General features: G+C 38.0%; 1 protein-coding gene across 2 annotated transcripts in view; it reads left to right on the top strand.

Moving 5' to 3' along the window:
• Window positions 1-558: 558 nt before the first annotated feature.
• The window catches only part of RASGEF1A (RasGEF domain family member 1A), a 166,327-nt gene continuing 146,603 nt past the window's right edge, over window positions 559-20,282 (top strand). For both annotated transcript variants that reach the window (XM_057416383.1, XM_057416381.1), the window contains exon 1: window positions 559-868. The gene's annotated coding sequence lies outside the window, so the exon portion shown is untranslated. The remainder of the gene's footprint in view (window positions 869-20,282) is intronic.

Genomic DNA, 20,282 nt, shown 5'->3' with positions numbered 1-20,282 from the left:
TGTTACCCACTCTAACAGCTTGCTTTTTCCTCTTGAGAATTCACTTTGTGAATCCCCAGGAAAGAGTCTGTCTCTAGCACTGATTTCTGATCTGCAGACACACATGCAAGGATGATAAACCAGAGGCTCAGAAATTATCCCAACCTTCCTTTCCGTTAGGTGTAACCAGGAAATGTCCCTCTCCCCAACAATCTCGTGTACAATTTTGTGCTTCCCAGCATTGTATTTTGTTTTTTCCCCTCTGAGGCCAAAATTACTGCCCTTGTCCTTGGCTTCCCACTCTCAGATAATCAGACTATAAAACTGGTGCAAGAAACCATGCACTGCTTTCCACACAGCCACAAGATAGGCTTCCTTTACTGAATATGTTCCGTGTACAGCCTGCAAGCCAGTCTCCAAATGAGAGAGATGACAATGTAATTGCAGAAATGCTGGGAAGTTCCTCTGAGCACAGACTGAAAAAGGGCAGGAGTAAGGAGGCTCTAAAATCAGAGAGTATCACGTATTAAAAGTAACTTCTCGGTGGCGCGTTGCAATGCTGAGCACCAGACAGAAAGAGAGCACGCAGCCACATGGTATATTCCTGCCTCTGCCTCTCTCCTCTCTCTTCTGGTCGTTCTCTTCGGCTTTCTCTCCCACCTCCTCTCCCCGCGCTGCCTTCCCCTCTCCCCCTGCCGCAGGCTGCAGAATGGGACACGCTTGCTCCCCAGCCAGCCAGCAGCTGTCACACAGCGGAGGCAGCCAGCAGCCGGTGCAAAGAGTGAGCCTACTCTGTCATTTAGGATGACTCACTGGAATCTGGCATTAATTTCTCTTTTTCTGTTAGTGGACGGAGAACAACCAAAAAGCTACACTGGTCTAGACCAAGGTAAGAGATTTAAAAGTCTTTTTTACCCTAAAGTCACCCAACGGTTTCAGGGTGCAAATCTGTGTACAAAATCTGGCACTGGAACTAATTCAGTGGGTGTCTGAACACCTGGCATTACATGCCACCAGAGTGCCTTTCTTTTGTTAACCCTGTGTGTTCCACCCAGCTATGCCTGGAGGAGAGATGGCAGGTCAAAATAGAGCATAGGCACTGTGTTTTCTCCCCTTAATGCAACTTTTACAGCAGCACTACCACCTGCTCCTGTGAACACAATAAGCTTCTCAATACTGCTAAATGATCAGGCATTGGTATTCTGCTGCTGGGAATATAGTGTATCAGGCGTCTGTCATGGTCACCGTATGGATTCGTTCCCATGGCAGTTGTTTTATCACTTTAATGAGCTGAAATTCCAGAGTCCACAGAAACGTTTCCCTGTCATTTCCCCTCCCTCTGAGGGATTCTTGTAGGATCAAATACATACAATCCATTTTCAGGCTTTTCAAAAGTAGTGCTCACTGAAACCACCAGAACAAGTCTGCTGAAGCACAGAGAGCACTGCACTACATATTCTGTCTGTATTCTTCTCTGTGGTTTTTCTTCTGTGAATCAAAAATTCAGTGTTGCAGGAAGGTTTTTGCAAGGACAGCACATGTCTCTGGCACAGGAATTTAAAGTAAAGGGGAAAGCTTCTTCTCCCATTTCTGAAATCCTGGCAAAATTCCCTTCTTCCATTTTCTGAACAGGTACAGTATTTAAAGCAGTGTTACCTAAGCAGGTTTCTGTTGGGGTTGATTGACAGTTTTTAGTAGTGATTTTAATGAAAAGCTTTACTGAACATCTACAGCTTCATTTCTGTCAATCCAATGCTTTTTACCAAATGGCTTACTTCCAAGGGTGACACCTTTAAAATTAACTCAGCATTGTGCTTTTCCCAATCTATGAACAGAATATCAGAGTAGGTAGTGCACACTGCAGAATTGTACAATCGTACCTTTAGATCTTTAATGGTCTAACTGCAGTGAAGACATTTGGTTTAGTTTACATGTTCTCTGTACTGTGGAAAGTGTTGCAATTGTAAATGGATGAACGTACATTTGTTACACATTATATGGTATTTTTGTGCAATATCTTACACGTTTATTTGTTCAGACCTCTTGTATACTGGCAATCAGTTTATTGACTTTTAAATCCACAACGAACTGCCTGACATTAGTGCTATGAAAAGGAATCTCTACTCAATGAAGATGACGGGTCCCACATTGATCACATCTAGAGAGATGACCAAACAGGTATCAGCAGTTGGTGCTGACCACTGTTCAGCGGCCAGATAGTCACCAAGACCCACAGTCTATTGATCCAGCATGAATATTTTTGGAATTAACTCAAAGACAGAAGTAATAAGCACTCCCCTTAGTTATTGCCCCTCCATGCAATCTTTTAATTAGATGAGGGGAAAACAGATTCTTATTTCAGAGAACTTAAATGACTTTGGTATGGATCTTGAGGAGGTAAGACAATGGCTTAAAGTGTCAGCACAGATTCTAGCTCATTTTCCACCAGAATATGGTACATTTTTTCATTCTACAAGACTGGAAAGCATTTACCAGCATTATGTTTTAAGATTATTTCTAATCATTTGGACAACTGTAGAGACTTCAGCATTTTTGGGATTTGCTTTTGTTTTTTATTATTATTATTGCTATTTTTTAATTTTTTTTTTCTTACCATTTAGATATGATACCTGACAGCAAGGGTACCTACTGTAGCACGTGTCATAGTCTCTGGGGTCTGAACAGCTATTTTTTAACCTGTCTGGAATACAAAATGATTCTGTTCACAAGTTGGGATTTTTTGTTTTATTTTCCTCTTTTCAGAGAAATCTGTATATTATCAGTTTTCATCAGCGTGGCTCTTTTCAGGTGAAATCTTCAGCTGTTTAAATGCAGACAATCTATTGTGATAACATTTCATTGTAACTTGGCAACAAGAGCTAAAAAAAATCAACTTACATCCATCTTGCATGCAATCCTTGTATTGTGCTGCCCCATACTCAGCAAATTAAACCCTTGAGATAAATTACATTCTAGACCAGTCAGTTTAATATCATTAGCTGGGCTGACCGGTTGTCCTAATTACAGAAGTCAAAGACTGCAGGAAGCAGCTGCAAAGTCAGCACATGTGCAAGGAGCTATTTGAAAAAGCAGAAACACATGCTTTAATTTGAGGCTTTTTTGTTACAACATGAATTATTAAGGAAAACTATGGCATTCAATATCACTGTCAAAAAATGGTCTGGCTATGATGGGATTACCACTGGCCTTTCTGTGAAGCGTCATTTCTGGTGTAATACTTTCACTGAAATAAGCAAACATTCACTTCCAATGTTATTTAGCTATGATCAGGCTTTTGGGTCATTTACTGGTGAGGTGGGAGGACAGCAAGAGGGAAATTAGCCATGCTGCTGGAGAGCAGCTTGAAAATTCTATCTAGTGTCCTGCCTACCTTACTCAAAATACAGAATCCACCATCAACGTAACTACATGTTCAAGGCGTATAACATACATAGCTGCTACACTGGAATCAGCAGGAAAAACCCCCAAGACACAGAGATGCTCAACTCTGGAGCTTTGATTGTGCCATAAAAGATTAAATCAGACACAAGCCACCTAACTGGAGTCAGGCAGCTGCTGTGATGGGTGGCCAGGGATTCCCTCAGCTCTGAGTTTCACATCCATCTTGGAATTTCACCTCCACTAACTGAAGTCAAGAGAAGCAGAAGTTTTGCTGAGGTTAGTTAAATGGATCTAGTCTTATAACTGATTTCATTCAGAAAAGATAAAGGTTCAGTGAAGTTCTTCAAATCAAAAAATCACCTTGAATAGAATCTGCTTCACTTCACTCCTCATTTATTTCTGTAAATATAATTTGAAAGTAAATCCCCATCCAAAGATGAAGAGCTCTAAACAATCAACAACGTTTTCACACAACGGGAACATACCAGCTCTTGATAACAACCTCTAGAAAGGTATCAAAATTCACCCCAACCACTCAATAAACCATAATCTCCTGCACATAGGCATGCAAAGATGGGCAAGAGCCACATAGATTCTTTCATGGTTCAATATTAATGTCACTCTTACTCAACTGTAACTCTATTCATTACACACTAAACTGAGTCAAGATTACACCTTCCTCCTCCTCCTCACCATGTAGTACTTTGTTAAAAGGTAAACACACAGTACATACAGGTAATATTTAGAACAGTTCTATTAATCATCATTAAAACAGCATTTTACATTAAACTGTACACAGACACTAGTTTTAGAGGAGGGGACATTTCCTACACTTGTATTGCTTTCGAGGAACTTCCTGTAACATAGCCTCACCAAGATTACATCTAATCTTAGCCCAAGATCAAGAATGTTCATAGGGAAGAAAATAAGGCACGTATGGTCACCAAAATACACATGGAAGCATTTTTCTTTCCTCAGAATAAAGTAATGTTAGTTTCAAACATCATGTAGATTAGGGATGAAAGAATTTGTTGGAGAGGTACTATTGCTTTATTTACCTTCAATTTCTGTATTCCTCAACAAACTTGACCACAGCAATGTCACATTTTCAGTCCAATAGAATTTGAACTTTTGACCACCCACACCAGTGAAGAGTACAACCAACTGAACCATAAAGGAGCATGTAAGATATGTGCAGTGTATCTTTGGATACATGTGTGAAAGTATTGCCAGAACCTAATATAAACACAAGGTACTATACCCATTTCAATCACAGCCAAGTTTTAACAGACTCTTCCTTAAAATAATGTCAGCAATTTTCAGTTTCTATTGAATTATTTTGTTAGGACTAATTCCTTTTCCATTATAATCTGTGTTATTTATTTATTTATTCCAAGTAGTGCTCTCTTGTTTTCTCCCAGATAAAACACAGATGGTGCAGCTTTCGAGCCACCATTTTAATTCTTTCTTGCTCAAACAAAGTAATAACAATATTGTGTTCACCACAAATTAGCTTTTTCCATACTTTTGAGCTTTGTCATAGAATTTGCACTTGTGAAAACTGATGTCTTTCAACAAATGAAACAACAGAAAACACATTTTTTTCTTCTTGTTTGTTTCATTAACGTGAAAAGTCTTTTCACTCAGCATCAGCTTACTTGTTTTCCTTTGACTGTAATTCAAATTTCCAAAATGATGAAAGTATGATATGTGTGTGTTCTCTTTATTTTTTGAGGCCACTTCATTATGGAGTTATTGGCTAGTTTAGGTATACTGTGTTAAAGACAATCTGTACGAATAACCTAACAGCTCAAAGGGAAGCAGTTTTAAGGGCAGAGTGCATTCCCTAGAGCGGTTCCAGTAGGTTATGCATTTGAAATTAATCTTAGACGTAATCTGAATTTTTGGCTATACTCAACAAGCTCTATGCAGTTTTTCCTTCCTATTTCTCCCTGTGTCTTTACCAGCCTTGTTGCATTAACATGTGTAGTTGAGAACAATGTTCTTATTTCTGAGGACACCAGCAATGTTGGGTAACATTTAGCAAAGTATGTATCATCTAAGTGATTTGTAGGTTACACAGAGGACAATACAATGACCCACTGGGTGAAGCCACTGGAGTAAAAGCCATCCAGGAGTAGGTTATACTAAGAAAATTACTGAGATTGTTGATTTATAAGGAAGCTTTGAGCTGTAGCCACAAACTACTTGAAACCATAGCAAAGTACCTATTTGCATATTGCAGAAATACCGTAATTTTTAGGGGCAAGCCCAATGCATCAAGCTGTACAAGGGCACAAGGGCATACATAAACTAAGTGTGTTGCGGAAATGGGAAATAAAGATACATAACCCTCTGTTACAGACTTCTTTCCATCTTTTACAATAAGAAGACTCAAGTTTTTTCTCTAGGTCCTAAGCAGTTCAAGTACTATCAATCACGAAATTCAAAAAGATAAAACAATCAAAAATCATATGAATGTGTGTGCTGTGTCTACATACATGTGCATGTATGACACCATAACAGGTTCAGAGGCAAAAGCAGCAAAAAACTACCTCAAAACAGAAATACGACTGCAGCTTAAAAACTCACATCTGATCATCTTTGGGGCAAGACTGTAGGCAGAAATAATAAATTCAAATAGGCATCCTCATGTACAGAGAGAAGAACATGGAAGTTTTGAGCAGATTAGCTTTTCTTCAGTTCCTAAAGCACCTACAATCTCTGCCTTGCTTACAACCACACCCTCACAGCCTTTCCATCACCACTAGATCATGTTTATACTGAATGCATAGTAAACTAGAAATTATACCATAAAACTCCAGGACACTGTTTAGGTCATAAAACACATAAAACCCTGCCATGCCATGGCGCAGCTCAGGCTTGCTTCTTGGGGACACCACTGCAGTGGTGTGCAGCAGAGCAATGCCATACCTTGTCAGCAGGTACCAAGAACCATGCATACCCCATCTACTGCATTTGGAGGCCAGGACAGATCAGAACTGGGAAATGACATAAATGATAAGCTAAAAAAAAGACAACCTCTACGTTACCAGAAATTGCTGAAAGTATCTACTACATTGCAGTTGTTCACTTTATTATAGCTGGTAACTGATTTGTAAGGAATCAGTACAGAAAGCCTTGCACTTCTAAGAAAGCCAGATAATTCTACAGCTAGTTTCTTCACCAGTGAAACAAGAAAGATTTGATTAAAACTGTTATCTGTAGTCTGAAATAGTAACCTGACAGTCATGTTTATCTTTCATAAAACAGCTTTAATGATGCTATTTATGTCTTTACATTTTTCTCATTGCTTTGCTTACTGTCCTCTGTTGCCACTAGTATTGTCACACTCTCAGTATTAGTAATACACCAATTACTGAGCCTCTCTGCTGTTTAATGGGTTTGAAACCTCAGGAGTCGAAAATAATTAAATTGGATATTTGTGCTTGCAATGAAGTTTGATATTTGATGAAAAAAATCCAACCAAACAAAAACCCCACCTAACAGTAAGATCCATATATATTAAAACCAAATGGTACCACTGAATAGTTGAGTGACTTCCAGCATACCGCAGTGATCCTGTAACTTCATCCAATTTTACCTTTGTCAAGCTTAGTATCTTATCTTGTGTAGATAAGTCCATTATTATAAAAATAGTTTCAAATCTTGAAAAAGATATAGACTGCAAGACTGCAACCTTATAACTGCTGATCACAACAGGGTGGCATCATTTCCTTCTGCTCCTTGCACATAACTCAAACCAGTTAACTAAAAGCCCCCTACCTTGCCACACACTCACCCTAAGCATGGCAATTTAATCTCAAAATGCATTTCTCACAGAAAGCTAGAAGAAGCTTCCAGAAAAAAAAAAGGGAAAGTGATCAGAGAACATGAGCTAGAATTTGACAGAGATGACAGGCACTTCTACCACTTCATTTTAAGAAATCCCAAGTTATTAATCTCAGGAGAATTGCAACATCACATCATTACCTTTTTTTTTGCTGTCTGAACAATCTACTTTTTCATCAGCTTATTGTTCTTAGATATAATGGGGAAAGATGAAAAACTGCTAGGTTTAACATTAATCAAAAGTTTATCAGTGCTACACCTCAAAGGGTAAACATAAATGTTAACTCTGTTTGTTCACTTTCTTGCAAAGGGAGTGTATAAAGTTCTCTGGAGCCAAATGCATACACACCATAAAGGATTCAAAAAATGAAAGCATGGCTTTTATGCAGTAAAAGAGAACAGAGCCGGGCGAGATTAACATCCTTTTGCAGCACTGTGATAGGATTTACTGACAGAGAAATCTCTCAGTTCCCTCAGCCATTCTCTGTATTCCCTACTGCCACATGAAAAATCTGTTTGCAGCACTGCTTTTGCTAATGAATAAAATGGACACAGCTAAGGGAGGAAGAGATAGAGCTGGAAAATGAAAGCAAGAAATGAGAGGGAAGGAAAAGGGAAAAGAAAAAAATATTTGCTCACCTCCTTTACCCCCAACATTTCCCACATTTATAATGGAATCATGGAACAATCAGTAAAGTAATAAGCATTAAGATGAAAGTGAAAAAGAAAGAAAAACAAAAGAAAAACAAAAGAAAAAGAAAACAAATACAAATGGAATGAAATGAAGTGGCAAATTATATAGGTGATGCTACAGATGTCAGCTCCCCCACACCCAGGGTTGTCCTGTAGTCCATACAGGACTCCTCCTGGGCAGGAGCTAAAATTTATGTGTTCAGATCCAAACCTCTTCCCAAGGCATTTGTACCTTAAGCTTGCAATCCTTGTGTAACGGAAGCAGGGATAATGCCTGCTGGAGAGGGAAGGGGGTGTGGGCAAGGGGGTTGGTACTGTTAGAGAACAGATACCATAGCAAAAGATGGCTGTCACTATGACATTAGTTTACAGTACATTACAAAATCAATCCAACATATTTCATACTTTTGTCTTTCATTACAGTGAAGCACGGCAGGACATATGGATTTTCTCTGTGGCAGTGGGACAGCAAAATATGAATTCTGATCCTTCTGTTGGCCAGTTCAGTATCCATAAATTGCCAATACAGCAGAATTCACGCTGCCTTTTAGTCTCCCACTGCTGGTACATGAGGGTGGGTATCCAGGAGGAGCATTTCTTGTAGATGGGGGAGGTATGGGACAGTGGATTTTATGATGCACTGAAAGACAAGACCTAGGAACAACCACTGAGATACAAAGAACATGGTGTGAGCAGATCCTTAAAAATACTGAAATAGCAGAGATGAAGGGAAGAGATGTGGATGCTAGTATATCACTAGCATAAAAATTGAAAGCTGCAGAACTAAGAAGCAATTTTATTTTCACCTGTTGTGACTCAGAGCCATGCTAAATCATGACAACCTTTTTCCACTGAACATTTAGATATGCCAGAGCCAAGCTTTCTACAGCAGTTAACCTGCTGGGAATGGGAAATTCTGTGATATTAACTGAGTACTTTGAGTAAGGAAAACCAGAAAAAAAAAATCAATAGAAAAATAACCTGGTATTATTTAACCTATCAACAACCTATAGTTGCTAAATAACAGCATTATTTTCATCCTTTGATCTGTAGTGTTAACTCACAGTAACTAATACCCCAATCACATATCACTTCTTGATATGTTTTGACAGCCAGAAAATTGTTCTTCTGCCTGAAGTTAGGAAACAATTTATTTTCTGAGGTGAAAATGTAAATACAACAAGACACAGCAGGAATAGCCCAGTCCTCCTCCAGTAAATATAATTAGTGGTACACATATTCAGCCCTCATTCAGAAACCTACAAGAACATACATTTTTTGAGTACTAAACTGCTTAGAGGGTAGTGGTTAATATTATTAAAAAAAAATATTAGTAATTGTTATGACAGCACACGCAGGACAGGCACAGGAAAGAAGAATAAACTAACTTTTTCAAATTTCAGATTGTATGAGAATTGTCCCAGAGAGGAAAAGGTAAGGAAACTAATATAAGGTCCCCCACTCTGGAATATAGACCAATGTCCTATAAGTGGTATCTCAGCCTTCTAAAGTCAGTCTCATGTAATTATATTTCATATAAATACAGTGCTTTTATCGCCTGCCCCTTGCTTCTGATCATTGCTTAGGGTCTGACTCAAAACTGCCAGCTCTTACCTAGGCCTCTGATTATAAACAACCAAATATTTCCAATAAGCAAGGCAGCAGCTGACTCCAAGGTTTTAAAGGTCAATAATTTATTTTTAGGTCAATAATTTCTTTTTAAAAATCAATATATTTGTAACTAGCTTGTAAAAGCTCCCAGCCTAAAAGTATGCTTAAATGGACAATCCAACAGGGCTTTTTTCCAAGCTGCATGGATTTTAACAGTGTTCACACTTGTCAGTTTTCAAGTTGTCTAGAAGGCTTTTTATAAGGGATGGGGAATTCTGAAGGTTTATTCTGTTCCTTTCCAGGAAGCCACCACTTCATCAGCCCCTATTCACAGCTTATCACAGACAGGGGATACTATTCAACAGCAACAACTCGGGTACATTAAAATAGGAAAAGTGTGTAAGCAATAGCTGAACAATGGCATTTCACTGTGTCAAAGGGAAGTGGGCATGGTGTGCACAGTCTCCCTGAAAGGACCACTTTCTTTCAGCTCACTCTGCTACCCAGCTGTTGCTATAAGAATCATCACTGTTTTAAAAAAGATGGTATTATCTGTGATCCAGGAGAAATGGTTGATGATAAACCCACCCATGTGTATAAATGTTTGCAATAAATAAGGATGCAACTGAATGAAATCTCTTGTCTTTCCTTGAAACTGTTTAGTTATTTATGTATTTAATTAATTATTTGTAGGCCTAAACTTTCACACCATAATGAGAGATACTCAAAATAAGCATGATTTGGAAATGTATTTGATTGAAAGGAATTTGGATAACTTCATTTCCCTGTTTGTGCTGCATCCTTTACTGTGACCACAAGCAGAAACAAACCACAATAACCACAGCCTAAGCAAAACCTTAAATAAAAAGTTACACCAGCAAGCTGGTGCTCATGCAAGCGAGAAGAGCCTATGTGAAAATAGTTTTAAGTGTTGCCTTTGGTTAAAGTTTATAGACTCCAAGGCAAGCCTCAGATATTACATCTTCAGAAGGGCTTGCAGAAAATAAGCTGGGGAGTAATACAGTCCCCACAGGAACCTAGTTTCCTAAAATCAGGTCAGCACTAGTACAAAATTAGATTCAATGTTCTGCTGACCAAAATGAAGGAGTGATTTTTTAAAAGATGATTATTGAGGGTAATAATATATCTTGCTGGAAGTCACCGAGTATGGCCCACAAACTTGCACAGTGGTTAGCTCCTTTGTCTTGCCAACATCTCCTAACACTCATTTGAAGCTCAAGCACAAATGAGAACTTATAAATTAACTATGCGGTCCAAATTGTTTAAAGTCAAAACATGCAGCACTATTTAGACAAATGATTACACTCTATATTTAAAGGGCATTCAGTACAAGACTTAGTTATCTATTATAATTGATTCCTCAATTAAATTGCCAAATTAAATTGCTGGGAGGGGGAGAGAGTGAGGAGAACAAGAAAACACCACATGAAACCAAAACCTATTCCAATTCAAATCACCTAAACATTCAAAATATGTTGGTCAAGATTGTAATTATAAAGAAGTATGATGTAGCAACCCTGGAACATACTAAACAATGATCTAAACAATTTTTTAGCATCGGTTCTAACCATATACTGTCTTGCAGTGCAGTAGCTCTGAGGCTTAGAAATCAAACTCTGGGGAGAGGGAAATATTCCTTTCTAGTAATGAAAGAACTGCCCTTGACTTAGAGAATCATCTGAGCAAAAGGACTGGACTGGAGCAATGAGTAAGGAGGCTTCACAAAAAAAGAACCCTCATTACTAACTTCTCAATACTGCAGGACTATTTTAAAATATTTTATTATAAACTTGCTTGAACAACAGGTAGTATTCTGAAGTGTGGTAAACTGCGTACCTATCCACCCCACTGTTCAGTCTTAGTAAGGTCTCATCCTCTCTGGATCCCTCTCCAGAGGACTATGTAGGCTAGACATATGGACTAAGGGAGATCCTGCTGACCACAGCCAGCATATACAGCAGTTCAGAAGGATGTTCAGAGAAGCATCTACTGCATAAGCAGTCCAGGAAATCCCACATGTGTAATCTGCAATGTGGTATTTTGTGGCTGATTAATTTTATAGAGTGTGTTAGGTAAGAACTCTCTGACTTGCTGAATCCAATATCAATTTTAATAAAACTCTAGTTGCTTGCTAATTTAGAGACACATGGTGCCACTTTATTGGTTTGTGCAATTGCTTGTTATCCGTATATGTAAGTAGTTCAGAGAAGCCTTTTGGCATACCTGTTTCTATCCAGAAAAGTAGACCTACACAAGTTCTCAATTACAAACCTAACGGTTTCATAAAAGAAGTAATTTAAGAACAGTGCAGCAAATTGATAAATACTCATATTTTTGTAACTTTCTAACATGATATCAACTGGAAAAAAAAAGTTCAAATTGAACTTGTAAACTGAAACATAACACAAAATCCAGGCATGACAAAAATCAGAGTATATTACTTGTCATGCAGACAAGGTACTGGAGAGTCCCAAACAATCATATCCTGCAAGCAGACAGTAAATGTTGCAAAAGATGTGCCTAACCTTACAAGGATCTATGGAACTGAAAAAGGATTTGTAAGCTATTCTGTTTCAGTGTCATACTCAACAAATAATACTTGGTGGGTTCCTGGTTCTGCTCCTTTTCTATAATCAGTAAATCTCTGAAAGTCATTCTCCACAGGATAATTTCCTTTTGCCATCTGATGCAGCATCTCTGTGCCCAGACTTACTTTGTTGATAAGTTCTGTAAGAACAAGGAAAAGTCCTTGTGCTCATTAAAACTGACAGAAATAGTTTGTTAATGAGACTATACCATCTCCCACAAAATTACAATTTCCTGAATTCCATGACTTTCCTTTAACTACAGCGTGTAAATCAGAATATTTTATAGATCATGACAATACTTTAGAAACAGTAGCTGATCTTTCCTGGCAATTCTCATGAGACATGTGCGATTGAACATTAACACCCCATTTCATATATTTAATATATTTATGTATATATAAATATATATATATGTGGGAATCCAGCCTTCCTTACATAGGTCCCATTTGTGTTCACACAGATGAGCCATCTACCAGCACCTCCTTAGCATCATCATTCAGACCAATAACAAAAGTGTCATCTAGGACATATCAGCCTGAGGATCTGATAGCTCTTTTCTCACTTTCGAGGCAACGTTGTGGACCTACAGGAAGCTGCATGATGGTACAGTGACAAGTATATTTTTTTAAGGCAATTAAAAAAAAAAAGTTAAAAACCCTTTATATGCAATGAATCATTTGGCTGTGCCCTTTGGTACAGCAGACTGGAACTGTAGGCTGACTTCATCTGCTACATCCTTGGTACATCTTCATTATGTCATGGCCAAAACTGCCTTCAGATCAGCCACTCCCCTTTGGACTTCTGAAGTCCTTTGACCCTCAGAAATGCCCCCGTGCACCCTCACAGGTGTTTAACTTCAGAACATCTTCTGAAATAGGAAACAACTAGATAGGAGCAAAACAAATCCTGTATTTTCAACCAGAGTTTTTTTTATTCTGACACATTGAGCTAAATTCACTGCTGAACTAGAGCAAGCTAATCCTATTGATTCCCCAGTCTGTACCTTGCTGGAAGCTGCTTTTCACCTATGACTTCCTTAGCCAGCTCTGCAGTCTAGTCTTACCCTGTGCACATGCCAGCCAGAGGACCTGAGGAGCTGTACTTGTCACATATACAAAGATCTTTAAATGGATGGTCTTCAGAAATACCCATAAAAAGACACATTTACCTCGAAAGATTCTTTTGAGACAGCTCCTCTGAAGTCACCCAGATTTTCGCAGTTTACCAGCGATGCAGCAGCAGGCTAATGCCTATGGTAGGGACAGCATGGAAATATCCATGCAAATATACAGGTTGTGTCAGCCTGTAAGATCAATTGTCGATATTTTTCCTAATTTGTACTTGGACTCCAGCAAAGGATTGCTGGCTCTGAGAGGCTTAAACCCAGCTGTTCCAAAAGAGGTTGTACTGTCTTGCCTATATTTTTCTTCAAAAGCACAGCTACAAAATCAAGTCATCAAGCCATGTGTATTTGCTGGCTTTATCTAAGCACTTGTAACACATGCATTGGCTATGATAAGCCAATTACACTCTTTTGAGACCTGATACCATCTGTTGAAGAAAACGCTGACAGTCCAGCAGGTAGTAGTTTCTCTGTCCCCAGTGGATTTCACATTTTACCATTTGGTACTCACAATTACACTTCCCAGTGCCAGAAAGGAAAATTAAGAGAAAAGCTTTAGTTATTATCTACTGTGAAAAGAAGCAGAAGAGACAAATCATGCACATGTGTATGTGTAAAGTCTGTTCTTGCATTTCCACATTTACTGAACTTCTGATTTTACCTTGAAGAGATGTAGGCTTTCAGTTGCCATAGCAACCATATTAACAAATAGCAGCATAGACTTCACACAAATGAGGTGATTGCCAGGACTTGGGGATAGTCTAACAGGCTTTTATTGCCACCTTCTCCTCCTCCCTCCCCCCAGTACATGCTTACTAGCCAACATAAACCCATCACTTTTGTTTTTCCTTATTGCATACTTTACATAACATCAAAGACTTTTGTTTAAAAGGATATACCTCTATCAAGGGTCTCTAAATTTGATATACCTTATTTTTCATGCCTGAGAAAGGGATCACATGATTGCAGCATTCTTCAAAAGGCATAAAATGATTTGCATTAATGTGTCTATCAGTGAGCTAACTGGGGGACTATAAATACTGTTCCTGTCTTCAGGACTACTTAGCATTTTTGCTCTGAAAGAGATGGGGGGAAGCAAGAAAAAGATAATCTTCTGAGACAGATGGGAAGGGGGGGAGTGTTCTGTACACTATTCAAAAATTAATGATGAATCTGTTGGTTCATTTAAAAAGTAATGATTTATAAAGGCTAATTACGCAGACCTCAACACCTGAATATTTCTATTACATGGCTTTTGTGGCTCATATACACTTCTCGAATAAATTACTAATACTCCACTGGATTAAATATTGACTTTGGCAGGGTTTTTTTCTAGAGAGCAAAATTTTATTTTAGCTGAAGTATAATAACTGCACTTCTCTAGTCTCTTCCATCTTATTTCTTCCTTCAAAGCACTTCAAATATCAGTCAAAACTATTAATTTGAAATATGGTCACATTTTCAGGATAAAGAAACTAAGACCCTACCTGAAAGAAACAGGAAAAGTCTGGGGCATGATCAACCATAGATCGTGGTATACATGATGAAGTGATTAACTATTCTCAACACCTAAGGATTTGCACAGCTGAATAAGAAAGATGAAGTCGCCCAAACAATCTCATATAATAAGCAAAGAATTTATCGATCTATTTAAATGCAACCAAAGTATATGTGTAAAGATACTCACTAAACCAAACAACAGAACTGTAGCTGGCTGAAGGATTATTCTGAATTCATATCTCCTCAGCCAAAGCAGTGACTTATCTTCTGAACTAAATTTATTTTCCACTTCACATAGGTATTACACTACCTCCAAAAGTGGCTTTCTTCCAAACTCTTAACTAGCACCATGTTAAAAATCGTTCAACAGAAGTGCACCCTTACGACACCTGGCAGCCACTATTCTACATCGCTACAATTAAGCATTTCCACTCCACTGTCCATTCCTACTTGAGGAAGACACTAGAGTCCTGAGACAAAATTTTACAAAAGATTCTTACAGCACGTAAATTAAGTTCTGCTTTTACATGTTTTGTATTAAACAAATGTACTTTCTGTTTAGCTAAAACAGACGACTATTATTTGATGTAAGGCACTACTCTTTCTACCTACAATTTCTTTTTAATTCTGCAATAAACCCTGTTTCCGCTGAGAGTCTTTCACACATATGTGGTTGGTTTGATAAAGTTAACAAGCCATAGATAAACTTGCATTCAGCTATTTAAACTCACTCTGCTCTTTTTTCACAAATACTGTGAAAACAATTAGGAACAGGTGCTGCTAGAAAGACTTATTTCTAAGTGTTTTCTCCTTCCCGCCCATATTTGCTTCCCAGGTCTCTGTAAAGGGTTAGAAAGATTAGCTTTAACACTCTGGCAATTTTGGCAGCAAATATTCAGTGCCAGCAAATGTGCCAGCAGGCAAATTTTCTTCTTTCCTTGCAAGCCATATCACCTTACTAGGATAAGCAGCTGCTATTTCACCTTTAAAGCTGACTGAATTCTTTACACATTTCATATGTCTGTGGCATGTAGCACCTTGGAAAGCCTGCACCAGCCAACCAGGCTCTGTGCTTATTTCTGTAGGGAGTTCTCTCCCAATATATTCTAATTATGCCTGAAATATTTATAGAACAGCTTCCATTTTAAAAATAGCTCAGAAGCCTAATATACCATAGAGTGGATTCGCTTCACCTACCTCAGGAAGACCACATAGCAGTTTGACAGCTCTCAGCACCACCCCAATCTACATTTTCAGGATTGCTGTGAAGGAAAAAATATATCCACCTAGCACTTCAGGGAGAATTTAGATATATAGAGAGATATATATTATACAATAACTGCAAAGTACGCAATGACATTCAGACTCCAGGATTACAAAATACCTAAGATGTAAAAACTATCAAATGGATCTTAAGTGTCCATCAGCTTATACAATATTGATTTTTACATCTTATTAACAGTAACTTTTGCAGGCTAGCACTATTCACCACGCTACTATGAGATTTTTCTTTTATTTATTTTCTTTCCTTAAAGAAATTGTCAGTTTTTGTAAGACGTTAAATTGGAAAAGTTTGTGGTTTTCCAGTCAAGAATGATTTAAAATAGAAGAGTCCCACAATACTTAGTAGCCCAGGGAACCTATGTGGGGTAAGCAAAGTCCCTGTTTCAAAACACTAGGAACTTTTTGAAACCACAGTCTCTGTTTTCAGGAAAGTTTTCTTTATAATATGGTAAGTGAAAGATGTTTATTGCCAGTGCCTATCTGCTGCATGGCTCAGGTTTGACAGTGGTGTGCACTATATGCTACACAGACTGATTTGGAGAAGGACTGAGATAATTTCTGGGTCATATGGGATGTTTATTTAGCTTAGACGTGTTGGAACTGCAAGGCAAACATCTGAAACAAAAGCTTACAAGTGAAGGCTGGCCAGACACATTCAACATACACAGGAAAAAGGGCTTTCTGCATCTGATCTTCCCGCCTTACTTGGCTGGCCACATTCAGAAGATCCGATGCCAGAATTGCAAGTAAGACCTAGACATTCAGATATCCAAAGTTCAAGCAGATTATCATACGCTGAGTCACTTGGATCCCTTGGCAGCAGAACATCAAACCAAGCTAAACCAGAAGAGGACCAAAATTCTAGTCTGACAAAAAGTAATTCTCTAGATGTGTTACGCTCTGTCAGTACCACATAATGTAATGTTATACCGAGACACCCAAACTAACCTAAGCATGCCAGTTAGTGAAGTAACAGACCTGCCTTAATGTACTTCTCTGTCCAGGTCCATTAATCCTTTTGAGAAGAAGCTAGCTTGCCAAAATGGCAAAGCAAGTATAAGCATCTCTGCATGACACTACATTATGTCCTGAAGTCGAGACTGTGTATAAAGAAAGTTTTTTGTCATGAAGACAACCAAGCAGTGGAACAAGTAGCCCAAAGAGGTTTTGCTACCACCATCCTTGGAGGTTTTCAATACCAGACCAGATAAAGCTCTGAGCAATCAGGTTTGATCACAGCTGACCCTTTATAGTGCAAGGGATTCAACTAGAGACCTTCTGAGGTTCCTTCCAATGTGATTTATCCTATGATTTGTCAAAAATAACACAGACACATATATAGAAAAACATTTCATGCACAGGAAAGATCAATTAATAATTTAATCAAAAGGGAAAAGGTGCATATAAAAGAAGGAGGAGTACGCCACATGTAAGGAGATATTAACTTTGCAACATACAAAAGTTTCTATTTGGAGAAGAAATACCACCATATTTAAAAAATAGTAATAAATTACAATAGTCTCTCATCAAAATTGTCCTAGTACTATAGGACACCTACCTTTAGTACAACAGGAGATCTACCCTTACAAAGTAGAACATTTAGGAAAACTTCACAAGTTTCAAGACAAAACTAAATGAACAGTAGAAAACTTCACCTTATGTTAGCAAGAAGTAAAAACTAGGAAATCTCTTCACTTTTCAATCCTCCAAAGTTTAATAGCTATTCTCTGTCCTTGCAATATTCACCATGCATTGTTTTCACTTTCTCTTACTACTTTCATCTCTCTTACTCAGTGGGCAAAAGGAAAGTTGCATATTGTTGTCCTGTGATTCTTCCTGAATGCAAAACTACCCTTTTGCCCTGGGTTCAGCAGTAGTAGTCATTTTTGCTCCTTCTTAGTAGCTGGTGCAGTGCTGTGGTTTTGACTTTCAGCCTGGGAACAGCGCTGATAACACCTATGTTTTTAGTTACTGCTCAAATGTTTAGTCTGACCAAGGAGTTTCTGAGTCTCATGCTCTGCCAGGGAGGAGGGAAAGCCAGAAGGAAGCAGAGGCAGGACACCTGACCCAAACTGACCAAAGAGGTATTCCATACCACAGCACGTCATGCCTGGGATGTAACTGGGAGTTACCCGGAAAGGCACTCACTGCTTGGTCGGGCTCGGTCAGCAGGTGGTATCGTAATCTCTTCCCTTGTTATTTCCCTTATCATTATTATTATTGGTGGTAGCAGTAGTGGTTTTGTGTTATACCTTAGTTACTGGACTGTTCTTATCTCAACCCGTGGGAGTTCATTCTTTTGATTCTCCTCCCCATCCCTCTGGGAGTGGGGGGAACGGAAGAAGGGGGGAAGTGAGCGAGCAAGACGGTGCAGCTGACAGAGTTTAAACCATGACACCTTTTAATATGGTGTGTGGTATTAATCACCATCTTCCTCCAGCTTCATGTCAGAGTTGGAAATTTTCTAGCATCTTCTCTGGGTGGCCATGTGCACATCATTCCCCATTTCTTCATTGCATCTAAGTGTGGGTAGCAACTGCAATTAAATTAACACATTTCAAGAGGGGTTTTTTTGTTTGTTTGGTTGTTTTTTTACATATTCAGACTCTATCTCATTTTCAACAGTGTTAGATTCAGAGAAATTAAACTACTGTCAATCCCAATAGATATAGATCAATGCATCTTTTAAAACAAGGGTTTTTTTTGTTGTTTGTTTTTCTTTATCCATGTCACTGTATTCCTTTCAGCTATTTACTTATTTGAAGGGAAAGCCAAGTATATTTTTCCACCCTCTGCCAATAAGATGACTGTTCTTTGGCTCAAGTTGCTCAATATATTCCAGACTAGAGCAGGGAAGTTATTTACCTTCAACAGATTGGCAGTGTTCTGCTACGTTAAACAGATGCCGAGTTTTGCAACTCATTTGTAACTACATATCACTGGTGGACTTAAAGATCTTTGTACATTAGCTCTTCACGGTTCCCAGAGGTCAAGATGCACATTAAAATTTCCATTCTTTCCTCCTCTGTGTTTGTGCTGTGTTCTAATTGTATTAGAAAACTTCGCTTAGCTCAGGTTGTGTGTAATTCTTGGAGTAGGTCCTTCCAAGCCTGTAAGATTTCACAGGTAGTAAGTACCACTACTGAATTCCTTGTACACTAAGTATCAGTTCTCATCAGGAAGTAAACGCAGTGAGAGCTGTGAAAGCTGTGAAAACTGCACACAAGTAACAGGAATATATATAATGATTTTGTAAAGGAAACTCCTACTCTAAAGTGTTTAGTTCTTGGACAAGTGTCTATGAAATGAACAGTTCAAACTTTCCCCTTGTAAATCTATAGATCAGCTCCTCTGTATAATCAAGCGTAACTGCAAAATCTATTATGACTTGTTAAATATGTTCCTAAAATAGACCCCAAATTGTAGAAGTATATGCTGTTAGATATTACCTATGTGCCATTAATTCACTCATTCTTCAATTATGTAATTTCTCAACAATCTAGGTCACTCCACACCTACACCATGCGTTTTAATCAATTTATATACAGTTATATACATATATAATCAATTAGAATATAAAATAATATATAAAAATATATGCAATATATGTATTCAATTTATATCGAGTTCATTCAAAAGAAATACTAAATAAAATATATATCCCATAGCAGAACATTTCAGCCTAGAAAGCGATAATCATATGCAACACAGGACAATATGAACATGGAAAAGATGTTCATAAGCACTAATGCACACCTACTGCAGTAAAACATCTAGCATTACACACCATGAGAAAGGATTGTTTCATTATCAGGGTTAGGCTAAAACCCCAGTTGATACAAAGTTGTCTCCTATAGGGAAATTTACATATAAAATTTAATGTGGATACTGTTGATAATGAATGAACAGAGCAAGAAGATAGCATGGTGGAGCATATACAATAAGAAAAACCAAGACTTTACTAGAAGACAGCATTACAACGGATATAAGAAAGAATAAAAATATAAACATTATTTGAATAGCATTTTAAAAGTGCATACTTGAACTTATTAAAAGATTCACTAACTTCTAATGAAATATTTCTACTTAAATAAGCATGATTCTGCAGAGAACCTTTTTCAAATATGGTGATAATTTTTTATAACATGATCCCTAGTAATAAATCTTTTATCTTTTGATCTTAGCGACAAAAAACATCAAATGAAAGAGCAGTCTTAGAAAAACATGAG

Source organism: Pezoporus wallicus, unplaced genomic scaffold (genome assembly GCF_028554395.1).
Source record: "Pezoporus wallicus isolate ANWC-B61680 ecotype Strahan unplaced genomic scaffold, APGP_CSIRO_Pwel_v1 contig_2012, whole genome shotgun sequence".
In the NCBI taxonomy this organism is placed as follows: domain Eukaryota; kingdom Metazoa; phylum Chordata; class Aves; order Psittaciformes; family Psittacidae; genus Pezoporus; species Pezoporus wallicus.
The sequence above is the reverse complement of the archived record's forward strand: the minus strand, read 5'-3'. Positions and strand labels throughout refer to the sequence as shown.